Here is an 11075-nt window from a genome sequence, read left to right on the forward strand (position 1 = left end):
GAAGTGGAGGAGCCTGCCAGGCCATTGCCCTGGAGGGATGTCCCTTGAATGGAATGTGATCAGATCATCTCAACCCCTCCCCAGGAGAGAGGACCTAGATGAGGGAGTTCTCTCTCAGGTCAGAACAAGGCACCCATCATGCTTTGATATATCTTTCCAAACCCATTGGTTCTTCCCCTTTGGTACCACCCCTGCTTTCCCTCATAAATACCCCAGAGTCTACCCTGCTAGGCAGGGAGCTGCCATCCCTGGCCACCCCTTTACAAGATAATAAAAGCTACCCTGTGGAATAGCTACATGGCACTTCTGTCTCTGTCCCTGAGTTGGCCTGGGATAACCTTGCAAAGCAGAGCTGAAATCACTGCTAAGAGCTGAAACCACTGCTAAGAGCTGAATTACTTGCAGCCACTGCCTGCACCTTGCTGAGGCTGCCCAGCAGCTGGAGACTGCCCGAGACCCCCAGAAGGTTGTCTCTAGCAAGACCTCTCTCTCTGGGAAGATGGCGGCTATTTGGATTGGACTACAGACTCCAGGCTGTTCCCAGGACATGGCCTTGTTCTTCTGCTTGATGACCAACAACTCCTACCAAGGAATATTCCTTACACTGGGACCACAAAGAACAAGAGGTTTGACCATGATCCTATCAACAGCACTTGCACAGTTGTGGTTAATAAGGTATGAAATGTACCCCAGTTCTGTACTTACCAAGGGGATGAGAATTCAACCTGGAATTTGGAGGGACAGATTGATGGGATTGTCTCCTTCATCCTGCCCAGAAGGGATGTCCCTGGGTAAATCTCTGGGTAAGGCCACATTGAATGTTTTGACACAGGAAATGAATCTGTGATTGTAATGGCATCACTGGAGCTCTCTGGGGCTGTGCTGCAGGTTTGTTCCCCTTATGTCCAGCATAGGAATGGATCTGGTATGGGGTAACTGGAATCCCTGTAATTGGTAATCACGGATCTAGTTAATTTGGATCACTTACCCTGTATGTCACACTCAGTGTACCCTGCTCTGGGTGAACCCCACCAGAACTACATTTCATGGACTATTCATGCATCCAGCATCAGTCCTATGGCTGTTTTTGCAATAACCTATGGTGGTGCATCCTTCTCCCCCTGCCCTACAGGAGCTCCTGATAAGTACCTGATAAAGGGAAGTGTCCCCTGACTGTACCAGGAGTTCCTGAGTATAACAGCAACAGCAGCTGCCTGTCCAAAGTGAGGAACAAAGGATAATCAGTCATTCCTTGATGGCCTTGGAACAGTCCCTACCCGAGTCAGAGCCTGAGTGGAACAGCACCATTGTTGCTGGGGTTTTGAAAACAATTTCCAAATGTTTCAGATAACTTGGATTCTGTCCGAGATGAAAACTTACTGATGACTGAAGCCAGTCATCTCCTCACCCTGCAAACACCAGTGCCTTGGAGATCTCCTGTGCTGCAGCTCTGTGCCTGTGTAGGAATGAAGTCTACAGTCTGAGATAAGGGATTTCCATGGGATTGGTGGTGGTAGGAGTACTGGAGTGTGATCACCTACTTGGCAGGTGATGGATTATCAGGCAAAGGCTGGAATCCTTGGAATCTGCCAGATGGAAGATGGAGTACTGCTCAGATGTAACGTTCTATTCTGCCCTTGCCAAGACCCAGAGCCTTTGTAATCTCTCTTGTTATGCAGCACTTAAAAGACGGCCAGGGTATTAGACCCAGCCAGCACGGGTTTAGGAAGGGTAGGTCATGTTTGACCAACCTGGTCTCCTTTTATGACCAGGTGACCTGCCTGGTGGATGTGGGAAAGGCTGTGGATGTTGTCTGTTTGGACTTCAGCAAGGCCTTTGACACTGTCTCCCACAGCACACTCCTGGATAAGCTGGCAGCCCACGGCTTGGACAGGAGCACTCTTTGCTGGGTTAGGAACTGGCTGCACGGCTGGGCCCAGAGAGTGGTGGGGAATGGTGCTGCATCTAGCTGGGGACAGTCACCAGTGGTGTCCCCCAGGGGTCTGTATTTGGGCTAGTTTTGTTTAGTATTTTTGTTGATTACATGGATGAGGGTATTGAATCTTTCATTAGTAACTTTGCAGATGGCACTAAGCTGAGAGCTTGTGTCAATCTGTTGGAGGGTAGAAAGGCTCTCCAGAGAGACCTGGAATGATTGGATGGATGGGCAGAATCCAATGGGATGAGGTTTAATGTAATAGATCCAAGTGTCCAGTCCTGCACTTTGGTCACAATAACCCCCTACAACGTCATAGGCTGGAGATGGTGTGGCTGGACAGTGGCCAGGAGGAAAGGGACCTGGGGGTTCTGGTCGATAACCAACTGAACATGAGCCAGCAGTGTACCTGGGTAGCCAAGAAGGCCAATGGCACCTGGCCTGGATCAGGAATAGCGTGTCCAGAAAAACTGCAGTGCAGGTAAAATTCCAGGTCAAAGAACAACAGCAGAAGTGCCAGCACATTCTGAATTGATTCAGAAGAAACAATACACACATTTTACTCAGAATATGCATGAATAGGAAAAAATATTTTTATAGATTGAGAAAACTTTTGCTCTTTGTCCAGCTGATGAGTCAGTATAAATCTGTAAACTCTAACTCTGTTAAAATAGCTGTGTGATGCATATTGCTTTTTCCTAGATCATGAGTCAGTGAGAGAAACAGATAGACCAGAAAGTCACATCAGCAGAGAAGAATTCAACAAACACAAGAAACAAACACATCTGTGCTTATCTGAAGTGAAAACACCAGCAAATGCTGCCATTCAGACTCGGGCACTCTTCTTACCTCTCTTACCTGTCTTTTTTATCTGTAGCTTTTTTACTTCCCTTACCTCATACCCCCTCTCCCTCTCTCTTTGGGGCTTCCCTTCAGCCGAGGCTGGTGGCTGAAAGCAGCCGTCTTTACTCACGACCCTTGCAATAAACCCACGTGTTTCTAGAATATCTCAGGTCAGCAGAGTTCCTTGTCCCTGCTATCCACAGATGTCCCTACAAGGCAGACCTTGCATTTTAGCCAGAGACCCATTGTGAGCACAGGCAATAAGTCAAGTGGCACTTGAGTAAAAGAACGTTAGATTTCTTCTTTGGAGTCTTCCCCAGGATGGCTGGAAAGGAGGGACACCCAGGCAGTGCTTCTGCACTCCTTGGGCCTTCCCAGCCTCCAGAAATTTCTCCCACGTCTTGCACCCTGCAGATCCTGAGAGGAGGGAGTGAGGAACCATCTGGAGTGAAAGGCTCTTCTCCAAAGCTTTCCTGAAGGCTGCATCTCAGGCCTTGGGCCTGCAGGGATGGAAACACTACAGATCACCCTTAGTCTTCCCTCCTCTTTGCCCTGTGATTGCTTCCTTTTGCTTCCAGAGAGTCGGGCTGATGAGCCTGGGTACCATCCACACTATGAAAAGATCTATCTTGCATGGAAAAGGGGAAGGTTTCATGGTGGACAGTCCATCGTTTGATCTGAAAAAGCCATTTCTCGTGGGGAAGAAGCTACTCCATGGGAAAAGGCCTGTGCCTGGTGAGATGAGCCCTTCAGCTCTGTGCTATCCTTGGACAGGGATGGGTCCCTCCAGCAGCTCCTCCAGGACCCTCTAGGTGCCTGTGGTGTGCTGGCTGCTGCAGGAGGGCTCCTGGAAGTGTTTCTGAGAATCTCCTGGCACCAAAGAGGCTGATGATCCCCACCACCTTGGGAAGGCAGGAAACAGCATTCCTGCTGGCTCCTGCAGCCACCTGAGAGGTTCTATGGAGCTGGACCATGGTGATTGAGCTGGCAGTGCAGGGGCAGGGGCTTATGGCACAAAGGCAGGATGAATGCTGGGTGAAGAGCCACTGTGGTGGGAGTTGGTGGCTGTTGGGGGTTAGGTTTGTTCCTTTTTTACTTTAAAGAATTTTTTCCCCATAAATTACCAAAGAAACTAAGTGTTGGATACCTAAGAGTGCTCAACCAAAACAAAGGAGTTGTCAGAGCTCAGAGGGAGGGATAACGTGAGTTTTGGGGCAGGTAAAAGACAGAGCTTGAGGCAGCTTGGCACTGTTTTTTGGCATTCGGGGAGAGAGAACAGCTGGGTTGCTCCTCGCTGCTAGAAGAGTTCACACTCTCTGGAGGAGTCCAGTCCTGGGAAATCTGCCATCATCTGCTCACCCTGGAATTCTGAGCTTCTCTGCCACCCTGTGAGAGCTGAGCCAGCTCTGCCCCAGTCATGGTTCCATCAGCACTGCTCCTCTTGCTACAGTGTGACCCTGCATCTCCCTGCCCTGCTGGGACACCCTGCCCCTGTCCTGCCGGGACACGCTGCACCTGTCCTGGACACCCTGCCCCTGTCCTGGACACCCTGCCCCATTCTGCTGGGACACCTGCCCCTGTCCTGGACACCCTGCCCCATTCTGCTGGGACATCCTGCCATCCCAGCTACCAGCCCGGGACTTCTCCACTGTTCCCAACTTGGTGCTCTGAGGATCCTACAAGGGCACCAAGACCAAACTGCCCTGGGTTTTTGTGAAGCAAAGTCCTCGAGGTTCTTAGTACTGTTTTTCTTATTAATGCTGTAGTTGTTTTTTTTTTTTTTTTTGTTTGCTTTGTTATACATACTAGTAAGAGAACTACTATTTCTATTCCCAAATCTTTTGCCTAAAAGCTTTTAATTGCAAATTTATAGTTGAGAAAAGAGGGGAGGTGGTTTACATTCTCCATTCCAAGGGAACTTCCAGCTTTCCCTGGAAGATACCTGTCTTCCCAAACCAAGACAGTGGGCTCTCAAGGGGCCACAGAAGGGCTGAGTGAATGACTTTGTGTTGGGTGGTTTCCCCATACGGCTCTCCAAAGCTGACGAGTTGGTCTGTGCTGAGGTGACCTTGCACTTGCACAAACTCAAGGCCATGCTAAAGATCTGTGAGTGGTCCTTGTCCAGTGGCCAGAACTTCGACTTTGTGTTCAAGGACATTGGCGTCCTCATCTGCTGGGGAAACCATGCGGTCATGAGGTTCTTTGAAGACTTGGTCCGAAAGGTGGCTCAGTCACAGCACCTGGCAAAGGGCTTGCTCCAGGTGAGTCTGGCATGTATTTCATGTGCCCTCGAGCTCCTGGGGGCACAGCTGTGGCCTTGGGCAGCTTTCTATGGTCCTGGTAGGTGAGACTGCCCTCCTGCCCCCAGGGCATTAGGCCTGGACTTTGGCAGTTGTGGAGATGCTGCTGGTGTGGCCTTGTTGTCCCAGAATACCAAAGTGGTGGAAATGTTCATGGATTTGGGACAATGTAGGAGCACAGGGTAGTAGAGAGAGAGCAGGGGCTGGGGTTTGAGGAAGGGCAGCTGGGGCTGGGAGTGGAAGAGAGGTTTTGTGCCTTGTGAACAGCAGTGCCTTGTAAATTCCCTGTGGATCCTGCCATGTCTCTGTCCCTGTTGCAGTCACCAAATCTGCAGCCATTATTCATAGCTCACGTGGAAAAGGACTTTTCCTAGATTCCTCATGGAGGTGTCTATGTGTTGCTGCAGTTAGTGCAGTTTTTTCTGTACACGGCAGGGTGATAACCAGCAACACCTTTTGGTCCTGACTTCTCCAATGTGAGAGGAATCCTTGGATGTATTTAATTTTGGAGGTGGAATTGAAATTGTGTAAGGTCCATGGCTGTTCTGGCTTCTTTGGAGACTGTCTTCAGGTGGATTCCCTGGGAAGAGGGGATTCCCTGCTTTACCTTCCCACCTCTGTGCGAATGACCCTGGAGGCACAGTTGAGGGCCATGGAGCAGACAGCTTCACCAGCTCCTTCCTTTTCATTTGAGAAAGACTGAGAACCAACACGCCTCAGAGTCTGGAATGTTCTCAGTCATTGCTGGTTTGTTTTCTGATCTGACAAGTGGGATCCCAGACCTGGCTGAGAGGAGCCCTATGGAGGGAGACTCTTCTGCCTATGCTCCAGTGTTACGTTCTGTTTGGAAAACTGGATGCCTGGGAACAGCTTCTTCCCAGAGGCTGCCATGGACTCTGCTTCTCTTATTCAAGCTGGCGTCGCCACGTTCTTTGCAGTTTTGTGCAGGCAGATGGAAAGTCCCAGCCACATCCTATAAGTGCTTCCCTACAAGGCACTGAAACCACAAGCAAAAACAACACCAAACACCAAACTGCTCCGGGTACGTTCCCTCTTAGGAACTGATGTCCTTCGTGCAAAAGGGAATTCTGTCTCCTGCCAGAAAACTGTCCCAGTAACTCCCTCTTTTTCTGAATGGGGATCCAAGGAAGCAGTGGGACAGGACCATGGAACAGCACAGCCCTCAGAGAAGGAGACTGGGCTGGGACAGGAAGGCTGAGAGATCCCTCATGTCCAAAGATTTCTGGAGATGCAGTTGAGAGGAGCTTCCACTATTTCTTCTTCAGGGAACCTTCCCAGCCAACACCTCCCTCTTTGTCCGCATCTTTCTCCAAGTCGGATATATGATAAGAAAGTGATGGGAAGAGAAAAGAAAAAGGCTGATGGTGGAGTGCAGAGAGGGAGGTGAGAGTCGGGGAGAGCTGGCTTTAGGTAATTCCATGCTCCTGGACAGGTATTAGGAGCTGTCACCTTTGGCCATGCTGCCTGTACTTATGGAGAGAAGATATGAGCACGTGCCTAAGGCCTTGGCCCTTCCTGCAGCATGGGAAATGGGTAGCAATGTTTTGAAGAGGCCTGGAAAATACACTGGAGAAGATGCTCTCACTCCTAGACAAAATGATTGTGTGGTGTCTTTACAGTTTGCTACCTCCAACTGAGAACTCTGTGAAGAATGGCAGAGGCACCAAGGGGATGGAAGCACCCAAAGCTGGGCTGGCAGCTCCCAACAGGCAGGAAAAATGTGTCCAGGTATATGACATGGATGTAGGATCATATCCTCCATCACTGCAGAGAGGTTGTTGAAAAGATCCCTTTCGATGTGTCCATTCTGGGATGTCTTTTGAATCCTCCATTCAGTCCTGGGAACACCTTCATTTTTCTGTACTGTGTTGCCAGAAATCTTTCTCTGAACTGAACCTCTACAGTGTCCAGACTTCTTCAGGAGGCAGAGAATCACTGTCAAGAACTCTGAGGGAGAGAGGAGGGATCCAAACTGTCTCTTGGCTGCAGGATGGGACTCTTCTTATTAAAATGTCTGAGCTGCCTTTGCTTCATGTAACAGCTTCCACCCCTAGCAGAACAGAGGAATCTGGAGAAGGTTGCTGCCTTCTCTCCTGGAGATTTGAAAGTCTAAGGAAAGAGAGAGTGGCTGCTGTAGCAGGAGTGGCTGCTGCTTTGTCCCCAGAGAGAAAGGAGGAGGAGAAGACACTGTCCTCTTGTGGAAGAAAACCACAGCCAAGGTAAAAGTGTGACAGCATCTGTCAGGGCCAGGGGGGGTGTTGAGCAGGTGGGAGGGACCCCTCTGGGATCAAGGAAGAGGAGCCCTGAGCCCTAGGCTGGATATGGTCCCTTGGACATCCCCTGATATGGACATACTCTAGGGTGGTCCCTGATCCTGGTGCCCATGCTGAAGGCAGTGGTGGGGCCAGAGGGAATGTGGACACAAGAGCAACAGGAGCTGGGCCAAGGCAGGATTCTAGCCAAGGAGTGAGAGGGGAATATGTCCCTTGCAGGACCCCATGATCGAAACAAGTCCTGCTAAATCTGCAGCCATACAAAGTTGCCCAGGACCAGTGCATGAAGGCCTTGCAGATCAACAACTTACAGGAATGGTCTGATGACAATTCCCTCAGTATTTCCAAGCACAGGATGCATTTTCCTGTGGGAGCACATTTCTCCCTTGCCTGGCAGCAGCCACTGGGAAGCATTGTCTGTGCTGCTGGGTGGGTGTGAGGGGTCCTGGAGCTGTCTCTGAACCAGACCTGCCTGCCAACTCCAGGTGACAGCCTCAGGCAGGATGGGGCAGATACGAACACAGGTAGGTTCCTCTGCTGTCTGCCCTGGCCTCTCCCATGTCTTGGGCTGGCAGGGCTGGGTCAGCAGGACTGGGGTGTCTGGGAGACTACAGAACCACCAGGAGCAGACCTGGTGAGCAAAAGGTCTCTGCTCTCCTCCCTGTACCTCCTGAATCCTGAACAGGTCCTGGCTCTACCTGAGCTTGGTGAAGCAGCTGAAGATCCAGGAAGAGAGAACAGCAGAACTGGGGCTTGGGGGCAGCCACATGTGACTGTGCAAAAAGGAATAAACACATAGAAATCCATCATCTTGGTGTGGGAATTGCTGCTCCACACCAGGGATTGAGCACAGGGTGTGGTGATCCAGATGAGATGGTGGACATAGACGACTCCAGCCACAGAATCCCAGGATGGGTGAGGTTGGAAGGGACCCTAGTGGCTCATCTGGTTCTACCTTCCTGCTCTAGCAGGTCCATCCCAGAGCATATGGTAAACATTGTGTCTGGATGGTCTGAAATATCCCCAGTGAGGGAGTCTCCACCCCCTCTCTGGACTACCTCTTTCCAGGCTTGATCACTGCACGGCAAAGAAGTTCTACCTCATGTTCAGATGGAACTTCCTGGGCATCAGTTCCTGCCTGTTCTCCTTGTCCCATCACTGGGCCTCCTGGAGAAGAGCCTGGTCCCTGCTCTGAGCCCTCCCTGTTGACAGGATCAGACTGGGATGCGGGCCCTTCTCAGCTGTGTCTCCTCTCAAGACTGAACAGCCCCAGCTCCCTCAGCCTTTCCTCAGCAGGGAGATGCTCCAGACCCTTCATCATCTCTGCAGCCTCCACTGGCCCCACTCCAGGAGCTCCCTGTCCCTCCTGTCCTGAGGAGTCCAGAGCTGGACACAGCACTCCAGATGTGCCTCCCAGGGCTGACCAGAGTGACAGGAACACACCCTGACCTGCTGGTGAAGTGCGGAATAAGGACTTTACAATTAGAAATTGTAAAGCAGGTATGTTTTATTCCAACTGGGACACATGGGGAGGGGGGGGGGGGCGGGTATCTCCTCCAAACTGTGTGTACCTGGTCAAGATAAGGTCCTGGTTTAAATACACATTGATCTCACAAACCCACACCTCCCCACCCATCCATTCCCCACCTTCTCTTGCTTCATATTCTAATCACGCCTCCTGGTGGTCGTGAGCTGTGTTCTTAGGAGGAAGGCCAATGTCTTCCTCAGGTTGATCTTCCATTCTGGGCAAGAGCAGTAGAGGTTTGGCTATTTTTCAGGTCACTTTTTTCTTGCCAAAGATTAGGAGCTTAATTTTTCTGGATTTAAGCCACAAAATTCTGCTTTATTATTTTAACAAATACCTGGGTCCTGCTTTGCTAAGTTTCAACATTATACATCTTACCTATATAACTTCTACCTAGTAACCAACCAAGCTTCTAACAACCAAGCTTAATAACTAATCTTCTATGTGTTCTCAGTACAAGCTGTTTCTCTACTTCTACAAAATCACCAAAAACTGCTTCTAAAATCTTGTATTTTCATATCCATAAATATCCCCCATATCACTGGCAATGCTCTCCCTGATGCCCCCTGGATTCCATTAGTCTCCTTGGCTCCCAGGACACTGTGCTGGGTCAGGAACAGCTCATTGTCTCCTGGACCACCAGGTCCTTCTCTGCAGAGCTGTTCCCCCAAACTGTGCTGGTGCCTGGGGTTGCTCTTCCACAGATGCAGTACCTGCATTTCCCTTGCTGAACTTTAGAAGGTTCTTCCCTGGCTATCTCCTCAACCTGTTCAGCTCTCTCTAAGGGCTACATGGCCCTCAGGGTTGTTGAGGCTGGGCCTAAGGAGAGACAAACAGAGCCAGCTCATGAGTCCGAGGTATTCACTCCATGAAAGGTGATTTTGGTGGGAGAGGATCATGACAACCAACTCATGGCCACTGACTCCAGAATTTCAAACATGGACAAGACTGAGCCTGTGGACTAACTGGTGTGAGAAGGGAGATAAGCATTTAACCAATAGAACAGAGAATATTAATAAGAGAACTCTGTAACATGCAGCCAATAAATAGCAAGCCCTTCATTTGCTACAATGTATGAAAAACTTAAAGCTTCACTGAATGAGGAGTGAATGGGGAATGATGATATCTCTCACCCTGGGTGAGAACTGGCTCTGCACAGCGGGAATGAGCTTGGGATTGGGGCAACCAGACCCACCTTCCAGCCCCAGAACAGCCCCAGGCAGGACGGGGAGGTGAGGACACAGCTGTGTTCCTCTGGTGTTGGCCCTGGCCTCTCCCAAGTCCTGGGCTGGCGGGGCTGGGTCTGCAGGGCAGGGGTGTCTCAGAGACCACAGAACCTCCAGGAGCAAAGCTGGTGAGCAGGTCTCTGCCCTCTGCCCTACAACTCCAGCTGAACTGTCCCTGGTGCCCCCTGAGCTTAGTGAAGCAGCTGGAGCTCCATGACCCCAGAGAAAAGTGAAACTAGGATGTGGATGTGGTGTGGGGTAGTGGCCTCACACGGACTTGCACCATGACACTGAGAGGAAAAGGGGCACAGCAAAGCTAAAACACTCTTCTCTCTGAGTTGGTGTGGTGGTTTAGCATGAATGTAAAAAGTTGTTTTTTTTAAAGAAGTTCTAGTATGGATTGTGATTGGCAGCTTGGCTGATGAATGGGATTGTTTTTATGCTTTTGGAAACACAGTCTTAAATCATAGATCTTACGTGAATTATTTCTTTTCTTTTTTGGTTGGCAAAGAAGTAACATCACCTCAGGAGTCAGGGTTCGGGCTGGGCCCCCCGGGCCCTGCTCGGCCTGCTGGATCTCGGGGAGGGGTCCCTGCCTGTGGGACAGTGGGTGAGGCTGGCTGTGTTTTCTTTGTTTTTTCTTTTTGGCTTCTCTGATAAAGAGAGGAGGAAGACTGCAGATTTCAGATTAGTAGTGTTGGTTCTGTGCCAGAAGCTTTGTTCTGGGTTGAGCTGCCTCCTATCCCATATATCCATCCCATATCTTGGATATGTTGTTATGTCTCGCAGCTGAATCCTGCCCTCTTGGGCGGGAGCCTGCAGTTCCTGCCTCCTTTTCCCTTTTTGGCTGCTTTTCGGCTCTTGCTTCAGCTGGCTCGGCTGCTTTTGCCTTCTTCGCTTGGCTTTGCTTCGCTCTGCTCTCCGGCTGCCCCTGCCGCCGTTTTCTTCCCC

Source organism: Sylvia atricapilla, chromosome 22 (genome assembly GCF_009819655.1).
Source record: "Sylvia atricapilla isolate bSylAtr1 chromosome 22, bSylAtr1.pri, whole genome shotgun sequence".
Classification (NCBI taxonomy): domain Eukaryota; kingdom Metazoa; phylum Chordata; class Aves; order Passeriformes; family Sylviidae; genus Sylvia; species Sylvia atricapilla.